The following is an 11028-nucleotide window of genomic DNA, read 5'->3' as shown; positions in this document are numbered from 1 at the left end:
CCCAAAGAAAGGCAATGCCAAAGAATGCTCAAACTACTGCACAATTGCAATCATCTCACATGCTAGTAAAATGACGCTTAAAATTCTCAAAGCCAGGCTTCAGCAATATGTGAACCATGAACTTCCAGATGTTCAAATGGGTTTTAGAAAAGGCAGAGGAACCAGAGATCAAATTGCCAACATCCGCTGGATCATGAAAAAAGCAAGAGAGTTCCAGAAAAACATCTATTTCTGCTTTATTGACTATGCCAAAGCCTTTGACTGTGTGGATCACAATAAACTGTGGAAAACTCTGAAAGAGATAGGAATACCAGACCACCTGACCTGCCTATTGAGAAACCTATATGCAGATCAGAAAGCAACAGTTAGAACTGGACGTGGAACAACAGACTGGTTCCAAAAAGGAAAAGGAGTTCATCAAGGCTGTATATTGTCTCTGTGCTTATTTATCTTATATGCAGAGTACATCATGAGAAACGCTGGGCTGGATGAATCACAAGCTGGAATCAAGATTGCCGGGATAAATATCAATAACCTCAGATATGCAGATGACACCACCCTTATGGCAGAAAGTGAAGAGGAACTAAAAGGCCTCTTGGTGAAAGTGAAAAAGGAGAGTGAAAAAGTTGGCTTAAAGCTCAACATTCAGAAAATGAAGATCATGGCACCTGGTCCCATCACTTCATGGGAAATAGATGGGGAAACAGTGGAAACAGTGTCAGACTTTATTTTGGGGGGCTCCAAAATCACTGTAGATGGTGATTGCAGCCATGAAATTAAAAGATGCTTACTCCTTGGAAGGAAAATTATGACCAACCTAGATAGCATATTCAAAAGCAGAGACATTACTTTGTCAACAAAGGTCCATCTAGTCAAGGCTATGGTTTTTCCAGTGTTCATGTATGGATGTGAAAGTTGGACTGTGAAGAAGGCTGAGCGCCGAAGAATTGATGCTTTTGAACTGTGGTATTGGAGAAGACTCTTGAGAGTCCCTTGGACTGCAAGGAGATCCAACAAGTCCATTCTGAAGGAGATAAGCCCTGGGATTTCTTTGAAAGGAATGATGCTAAAGCTGAAACTACAGTACTTTGGCCACCTCATACAAAGAGTTGACTCATTGGAAAAGACTCTGATGCTGGGAGGGATTGGGGGCAGGAGGAGAAGGGGACGACAGAGGATGAGATGGCTGGATGGCATCACTGACTCGATGGACGTGAGTCTGAGTGAATTCCGGGAGTTGGTGATGGACAGGGAGGCCTGGCGTGCTGCGATTCATAGGGTTGCAAAGAGTCGGACATGACTGGGCAACTGAACTGAACTGAGCATGTCATATTGATGAATGATAGATCGGAGTTTTGAATGCAGACCCTGGATAATACATTTTATTTAGCAGCCTCAAATACCTTAGTAGTGATCAGTTGTATGTATTATTCTAATCTTCCAGTAACAAAAATGCTGGACTGGGATAAAAGAGACTTAACATGTATTTCTGGTTCTTGAAACATATGGTTATGTCATTTGAGTAACCTCTTGTCTCTAAAAGTCTCTCCCTATTCTTGTTAAAAATGTGGCTGAAATAAGTTTTAAAGTTCTAGTCAATGTGAGCAATTTATACATAAAAGACTACTAAATAATTTGCTATGATTATTTGATCTAGGATGTCTTTATCTTCAATCAGTCAATTCATGTTTATAAATTATAGGTATGGGCTGAAATAAAAGATTGTAGACTATGTAATGCAATCTAGCACATCATGAACAGTTACTAGAAATGACTCAGGATATACGCCCATCAAAATTGTGTTTTAGTAGCTTTTTCATAAACACCTGGAAAATTGATAAATATATATTTTATATTATAAATAATGTATTCTTTCTGAATGTGTCTCAAGAATTATCTAAGCCTTTCCTTGATATTGTTATGTGAGATATCAACAATTTATGTGTTTCTGAATAATTGGTTCTTAAGTACTTTATAGCAGAAATGACATCAGTCTAGAAGTCAGATGTGAGCCTTTATTTCATAAGTAAACATGAAAAAAAAGTAGTATCCATTTTGCCATTCATAAATCATTCTAAAATCTTTGGAAAGACTGAGGGAGAAAGAATTGATATTGTTTTAAAACTAATATTATTCTGGATTGAAAGAAGTAAATATCAGGGAAACTTTATGAAGATTTTGTTCTAAATTCCACTACTATGAGTTGCATACTATTTTAAGTCAAATGGAGACCACCTTAAACTTGTGAACCGTGTGTCTTTCTTAGAAGAATTCTAAGAAGCAGTCACAGAAATACACACACATTTACATATGAACAGTTTTCCATGTCATTAACAAAAGCTTACTTTTAAGACCAAGAACGTATAGAAAGGATATAATTTCACATCAAAACATGTATTATTCAGTATACAAATCTGTCTGACTGCTAAGTTAAGACACCAAAGTCAGCTAGTCATGGAGTACTTCTGTAAGAGAATTCCATTACAACAATTTATCTGTATTTCCTCATTTCTGGAGATTGGATGGGGTGTAGGGAGTAAAGGACATCTGGCATTTGGCTTAATGAAAAAGTTCCTACAGTGACCTTATTTTTCTCATTTTGACAAGAGTTCAGAGAAGCATTGTTGCTATTAGCAAGCAGCTTCTGATTGTTGAAATAGATTTCCAAGAAAATATGGTTTGTAAATTGCTGGCTTAAATAAACCAATAGGCCTTAAAAATCAGATCTGCAATAATATAAAATAAAACATATCTTTAGAAATAAAAAACTGTAAACATGTCAAAGACAATTCATTTTTCATAATTTAACAGAACCATTTCTGGGTTCAGTCCTTGTTAAAATACATCAAGTGGTTTTATTCCTTTTAGGCCTAATACAATCACTCCTATACATTCAATTTGGGAAAATTCTATTTTTTTTAATAATAGGAAGATTTTCATCCTGTAAAATATAATTTATACAAAAGGGTTCACAATGTTTTAGAAATAAAGGACAACTTCCTGTGTGGTTGTTATAATTTGTTTTATCATATTAAGGAAAAGAATATTACCAATATTAATAAATCATATTGAAATGTTGATGAACTAATAGAATGAGAATTAACACTGCATCTGAAAAATGTCTTAAATAGTAGGAGAATCAACATAAATCAATCCACTTTCTTAGCTTAAAAATAGTATCGATCTCTCAATTTTTCATTTTCTTATAATGTTAGAAAATAAGTATTTGATATTTAATCATACAGTGTACACTGGATAAAATTTCTCATACAATGTCCCAATAAAAAAGATTTTGAGTATGGAATAACAAATAGAAAGACAATGAACTAGCTTTAAAAATTTGAAAGAGACCCTGAAATATTGATATGATCTTTCAAATAGAGAAAAATGTATACAATTTAAAATTTTATCTAGTATTATTTAAGATTTTTCCATTTTAATAAAATCTTATTTCACTTTCTTTTTAATATCATAAGGCCACATCTTCTTTTTTATTTGTTTGTTTTTGTTTTGTTTTGTTTAACTTTACAATATTGTATTGGTTTTGCCATATATCAAAATGAATCTGCCACAGATATACATGTGTTCCCCATCCTGAATCCTCTTCCCTCCTCCCTCCCCGTACCATCCCTCTGGGTCGTCCCAGGGCACCAGCCCCAAGCATCCAGTATCGTGCATCGAAACTGTACTGGTGTCTCATTTCATATATGATATTATAGATGTTTCAATGACATTCTCCCAAGTCATCCTACCCTCTCCCTCTCCCACAGAGTCCAAAGACTGTTCTATATATCAGTGTCTCTTTTGCTGTCTCGTATACAGAGTTATTGTTACCATCTTTCTAAATTCCATATATATGCATTAGTATACTGTATTGGTGTTTTTCTTTCTGGCTTACTTCACTCTGTATAATAGGCTCCAGTTTCATCCACCTCATTAGAACTGATTCAAATGTATTCTTTTTAATGGCTGAGTAATACTCCATTGTGTATATATACCACAGCTTTCTTATCCATTCATCTGCTGATGGACATCTAGGTTGCTACCATGTCCTGGCTATTATAAACAGTGCTGCGATGAACATTGAGGTGCATGTGTCTCTTTCCCTTCTGGTTTCCTCAGTGTGTATGCCCAGCAGTGGGATTGCTGGATCATAAGGCAGTTCTATTTCCATTTTTTTAAGGAATCTCCACACTGTTCTCCATAATGGCTGTATTAGTTTGCATTCCCACCAACAGTGTAAGAGGGTTCCCTTTTCTCCACACCCTCTCCAGCATTTATTGCTTGTAGACTTACATCTTCTGTTGGTCACAAATTATTGTGCTTCTTTAACTTACATCCAGAAAAGCATCTATTTCTGCTTTATTGACTATGCCAAAGCCTTTGACTGTGCGGATCACAATAAACTGTGGAACATTCTAAAAGAGATGGGAATACCAGACCACCTGATCTGCCTCTTGAGAAATTTGTATGCAGGTCAGGAAGCAACAGTTAGAACTAGACGTGGAACAACAGACTGGTTCCAAATAGGAAAAGGAGTTCGTCAAGGCTGTATATTGTCACCCTGTTTATTTAACTTATATGCAGAGTACATCATGAGAAACGCTGGACTGGAAGAAACACAAACTGAAATCAAGATTGCCGGGAGAATTACCAATAACCTCAGATATGCAGACGATACCACCCTTATGTCAGAAAGTGAAGAGGAACTCAAAAGTCTCTTGATGAAAGTGAAAGTGGAGAGTGAAAAAGTTGACTTAAAGCTCAACATTCAGAAAATGAAGATCATGGCATCCAGTCCCACCACTTCATGGGAAATAGATGGGGAAACAGTGGAAACAGTGTCAGACTTTATTTTTCTGGGCTCCAAAATCACTGCAGATGGTGACTGCAGCCATGAAATTAAAAGATGCTTACTCCTTGGAAGGAAAGTTATGACCAACCTAGATAGCATATTCAAAAGCAGAGACATTACTTTGCCAACAAAGGTCCATCTAGTCAAGGCTATGGTTTTTCCAGTGTTCATGTATGGATGTGAGAGTTGGACTGTGAAGAAGGCTGAGCACCGAAGAATTGATGCTTTTGAACTGTGGTATTGGAGAAGAATCTTGAGAGTCCCTTGGACTTCAAGGAGATCCAACCAGTCCATTCTGAAGGAGATAAGCCCTGGGATTTCTTTGAAAGGAATGATGCTAAAGCTGAAACTCCAGTACTTTGGCCACCTCATACAAAGAGTTGACTCATTGGAAAAGACTCTGATGCTGGGAGGGATTGGGGGCAGGAGGAGAAGGGGACGACAGAGGATGAGATGGCTGGATGGCACCACTAACTCGATGGACGTGAGTCTGAGTGAACTCCGGGAGTTGGTGATGGACAGGGAGGCCTGGCATGCTGCGATTCATTGGGTCGCAAAGAGCTGGACACGACTGAGTGACTGATCTGATCTGATCTGTTCTGAACTTACATCTACATAGTTTTTTTATACTCAAGAAATATTGTGATCAATGTCTAATTTAGCAAACACATTTTTTGTTTGATTATATTTAGAACAAAATCAGTACATTAAAAGTAAAGTAAAATAGCATGAGTTAAGAATACAATTCAAGAGTTTCTTACATAAGATTTTTATAGAATACTGAAATTTAATTCTGAAAGATAATAAATTCTGTAGTTTTTAAAAAATCACATTATATTATAGGTTGATATAGGTGTCTCATTAAATTAGAAATGTTGCTGTTTAGCACATTCCTCATACCTCTGATCAGATTAAATTTTCCACTTAGAATCCTAATAAAAGTAATGTATCTCTTTGCTTTCTTAATTTCTTCCTAACAAAACTTTTGTGAGGATGAGGAAAATAGATCACCTTTTGATGATATGCTAAAATAAAAGCATTTTATGATGGACAGGAAATTTGAATTAGTTTACAGTATTATTTAATTAAGTCTTCTGTTTTGTTCATCTGGCACAATCTAAAATTATTGATAGTAAATGGTAGAAACTGTTCTATTTTCGATCTGTTCTATTTTTATTTGGGGACATTGGAGAACTGTTTATAAATGTGTCACATATTCTACCTCATGTTACTTTGGCTAGTTTACACAAAAACTCAATGATTTTTTGACTCTTTCTTGTCTTCCATAAATATTTATGTATAATATCATTTTCTTGTAAACAGGGTTTTTCCAGCCCAAAGGGAGAAAAAACAATTTGTGTGTTAATTTTATCTCACTGGTTTTGTTCAGCTTCAATAGTTGTGTATATAAAAGAAGAGATTAGATAAAGGGGAATACAAGCAACCCCTGTTGCTAACATAAAGAATTTTAATTAGCATGATGATAATTTTGCAGGAATTCAGGTACATTCTACCCCCTTGCTTGTAGTTCAAACCAGCTGTTAAATGTTTGCTGTCAGTAATCCTTCAATATTTATTTTGCTTAGATTCTGCTGCCCCCTGCAGAATAACCAAAAGCATTAATGAGTTTGGAGTCTACCTGTAACTCAAGGAAGAAAGCACTTTCATCTTGAGATTCTGATATAAATCCATTTTATGTAGTAATTATTAGTATCACTGCTTGATACATCTTGCATTACATGTGGCAATATGAATTTTCCTCTTGAAAATAAACTAAAGAAATAAAAAGTATTCCTTTCAATAATTACTCCTGTCTTTTCCACATTAAAAGATAGTGAATAACATATCATATAAACTAATTTATATTAATAATATATGATATAAACTAAAATTAGAAAATATACCATGCTGAAATCAAAAGCACTACTGTATAGCACAGGGACTCTATTCAGTATTCTGTAATAACCTAAATGGGAAAAGAATTGAAAAAGAATAGATTATATGTACATGTAAAACTAAGTCAATTTTCTGTACATCTGGAACTAACACATCATTATAAATCAACTATAGTCCAATGTAAAATAAAAACTAAAAAACTTAAAAGAAGAATCAAAAAACAAATTATCTTGGTGCAAGGCGATTACAAATTTTTATGTAGCTGTCATGATAGGGTAATATTGTGAATCAATATTGTGGAAAGACAATAAGTGAAATAGGTGAAGTAGATTAACAGGTATAAATTTCTAGCTATAAAATAAATAATTCATGGGTTCATAATGTATAGCATAGGGAACACAGTCAACAACATGGTAATAACTTTGTGTGGTGACAGATACATAGTTAGATAACTAGACTTATTGTGATTATGAAATTATAAAGTATTAAAATATTTAATCATATGCTGTATAATGACTGAAAATTATATAATGTTTAAGGCAATTATACGTCAATATAAAAAATAGAAAATATTGAGATTGCCTGCAATACAAAGGAAATGCAACATAAATTACATGACATCCCAGAAACACAGGCTATACCATTGTTAGGACACTTTCAGTTGAGAATCAATGTCAGAAATTCAACCTGATCAGACTACAAAGCATGCATATGAAGCAGGTTATGGAATTCACCTACTAAATTACTACTTTTGAGATTCACATGGTCTGGGACTGTTCTGTTGGATCATGCCATGATGACTTTTTCATTGTTATGAGATATTCTTGTTAAAAGATTTAGTGACACTTGTCATTTCAAGTTGTTGGGAAGATTGGGGGGTGGACAGACCAGCTGTGAGTTTTATCTGTGTCAGGAGTGCTGACTTTGATGTCAGGAGTGAAACATGCTCACAGAGCAATAAACAGTCCTTCTTCAAGGGGCTTCTAAAATAATGAGGCAGATGAGAAATGATGAGAGATGGAACAAAAAGCTAATCAGAGTAGTCATATGGAAGAGAGAAATGATATGAGAAATACTCCCAAGGCAGAAGCAACTACACTTGGAACACATTTTTATCAGAGGGAGGAGGCATATATAAAAGGAACAGATTCATACTACAAACACAAATTTATACAATGACAATTACCAAAAGACTCATGTTTATAACATTTTACAACAGACCCAGACAGATTAACCCCCACCTGGTAAAAACCTCATAATAAATCTATGATGAAACAGGAAAAAAAAATCAAAGGGCACACCACAATTACAACTATTTACAGAACAACTGTGTATGACAACAACCTGAATATTGTCAGAAAAGATTTTCCACAACCAAGAATGTGGAGAAGAAACCACAAAGAAAAGGGTAAAAGGGACAGAGATTCGGCACAGTCAAGTCTCACACACCCAGGTAGGCAACGTATATACAAGAGACTAATTACAATTGCCGAAGTTCTCTCTAAGGAGCAAGGAGCTCAAGTCCTACATAAAGCTCCTCAGTCCATGGCCCCTGTCATGGAGAAATGAGACCCCGACATCTTGCTTTGAAAGTCAATGACACTTGCATACGGCAATGCTAAAAGGCTGTAGGAGTAAGAGTTTGTTTTTAGAGTGCTTTCAAAACTTCACATGCTCTATGTCCTGGTACAGAGGCAGTAAATTGAAAGGAGAATGGGTCAGACCCACAAACTGATTTTGGAGAGTCTCATAAAGAACCTGGAGGCAACTGGAACTCCTCCTGGAGTTGTTGGCAGCAGTTTGTTTTAGGCACTCATTCTACCATGTTATCACTAGTACTGATAAGTGCCATTTTGAATTCTTCCTCTACCCTATTAGCTCTGGAGGCCTAGTTGCACACCACAGGCTGGCATTAATCCTGGGAACTCAGGGATGAGCAGCCAGCCATACAGGAAACTGACCATACCTATCTGTGGGCTGGTAGTCACCATAAAAATCAAGACTCACAGCCAACCAGTTAAGGGGCCTGCCTCCTTACTATTAAGAGTAGTTGACCCCACCATAAAAAAAAGGACTCATGCAGTGTACATAGGAGACAGACCTACATCATACAGCTCTGGTAACCAGAGGAGAGGGTGCTGCTGGATGTCCCCTACATAAGGCCACTTTTCCAAGAATGAGAAATGTAATGATCTAGGTAATACATTTAAATAAACACAGAGAATTGAGCAAAATGAGAAGACAGAGGAATATGTTCCAAAGGGAGGAACAAGACAAAGCCCCAGAGGAAGAAACAAATGGGGTAGAGATAAGCAATGTAACTGATAAAGAGTTTAAGATAATGATCCTAAGATGTTCAAATGAACTTAGGACTGAATGAACACAGTGAGAAGTTTAACAAAGAGTTAAAAAAGAACAGAAGACCCAATTAAAAAAAAAAAAAAACTAGAATAAATCAATAGTAGATTAGATGATGCAGAAGAATAGATCAGTGAACTGGAAGACAGAGTAGTAGAAATCAGAAAAGTTGAACAGAAAAGTGAAAAACTAATTTTAAAAAATGAGGATAGTTTGAGAGACCACTAGAAAAACATCAAGTGTACTAATGTTTGAATTATAGGGAGTCCAAAAGGAGAAAAGGAAGAAAGGGGCAGAGAATTTATCTGAAGAATTAATAGCTGAAAATCTCCTAACCTGGGAAAGGAAACATACACTCAGGTCCAAAATATAGAGGAATCTTAAAGAGATATGAGCCCAAACAGATCCACACTGAGCACACTAAAGTGGCAGATATAAAATTAAAGAGAGAACCATAAAAGCTGCAAGACAAAAGCAACACATTACATACAAGGAAGAGAAGCAAAAGGCAAGTGAGAAAGGCAAAGATATACCCAACTGAATGCAGAGATCCAAAGAACAGTAAGGAGAAACAAGAAAGTTTTCTTAGGGGAATGATGCAAAGAAATAGAGGAAAATAATAGAATGGGAAAGATTAGAGACCTCATCAAGAAAATTAGAGATACCAAAAGGAACATTTCATGCAAAGATAGATACAATAAATGACAGATATGATAAGGATCTAACAAAAAGCAAATGATATTAAGAAGAGGTGGCAAGAATACACAGATGAACTGTACAAAACCGGTCTTAGTGACCACTATAACCATATGATGTGGTCATTCACTTAGAGCCAGACATCCTGGAGTGTGAAGTCAAGTGGGCCTTAGGAAGCATTATTATGAACAAAGCTAATGGAGGTGGTGGAATTCCAGCTGGGCTATTTCAAATCCTAAAAGATGAAGCTGTGAAAGTGCTGCACTCAATATGCCAGCAAATTTGGAAAACTCAGCAGTGGCCACAGGACTGGAAAAGGTCAATTTTCATTTCCATTCCAAAAAAGCACAATGCCAAAGAATGTTCAAACTACCACACAGTTGCACTCATCTCACATGCTAGCAACATAATGATCAAAATCCTTTAAGCCAGTCTTAAACTGTACATGAACTGAGAACTTTCAGATGTACAAGCTGGGTTTAGAAAAGGCAGAGGAACCAGAGATCAAATTTCCAACATCTGTTGGATCATCAAAAAAGCAATAGAATTCCAGAAAAACATCTCCTTCTGTTTTGTTGACTACATTAAGGCCTTTGACTGTGTGGATCACAACAAACTGTGGAAAATTCTTAAAGTGATGGAAATACCAAACCACCCTACCTGCCTCCAAGAGATCTGTATGCATATCAAGAAGCAACAGTTAGAACCAAACATGGAACAACAGAATGGTTCAAAATTGGGAAAGGAATACATCAATGCTATATATATTCACCCTGCTTATTTAACTTAAAGGCAGAGTACATCAGGCAAAATGCTGGGTTGGATGAAGCAGAAGCTGGAATCAAGATTACCAGGAGAAATATCAATAACCTCAGATATGCAGATGACACCACCCTAATGGCGGATACCTAAGAGGAACTAAAGAGTCTCTTGATGAAGATGAAAGAGGAGAGTGAAAAAGTTGGCTTAAAGTTCAACATTCAGAAAACTAAAATCATGGAATCTGGTCCCATCATTTCATGGCAAATAGATGGGGAAACAGTGAAAACAGTGACAATTTTCTTGAGCTCCAAAATCACTGTCCACAATGATTGCAGTCATGAAATTAAAAAACAATAAGTTATGACAAACCTAGGTAGTGTATTAAAAAGCAGAGATCATTTTGCTGACAAAGATCCTTGTAGTTGAAGGTTTGGTTTTTCCAGTAGTCATGTACAAATGTG

This window comes from Bos taurus, chromosome 9, assembly GCF_002263795.3.
Source record: "Bos taurus isolate L1 Dominette 01449 registration number 42190680 breed Hereford chromosome 9, ARS-UCD2.0, whole genome shotgun sequence".
NCBI classification, from domain to species: domain Eukaryota; kingdom Metazoa; phylum Chordata; class Mammalia; order Artiodactyla; family Bovidae; genus Bos; species Bos taurus.
Note: the sequence above shows the minus strand (reverse complement) of the source record.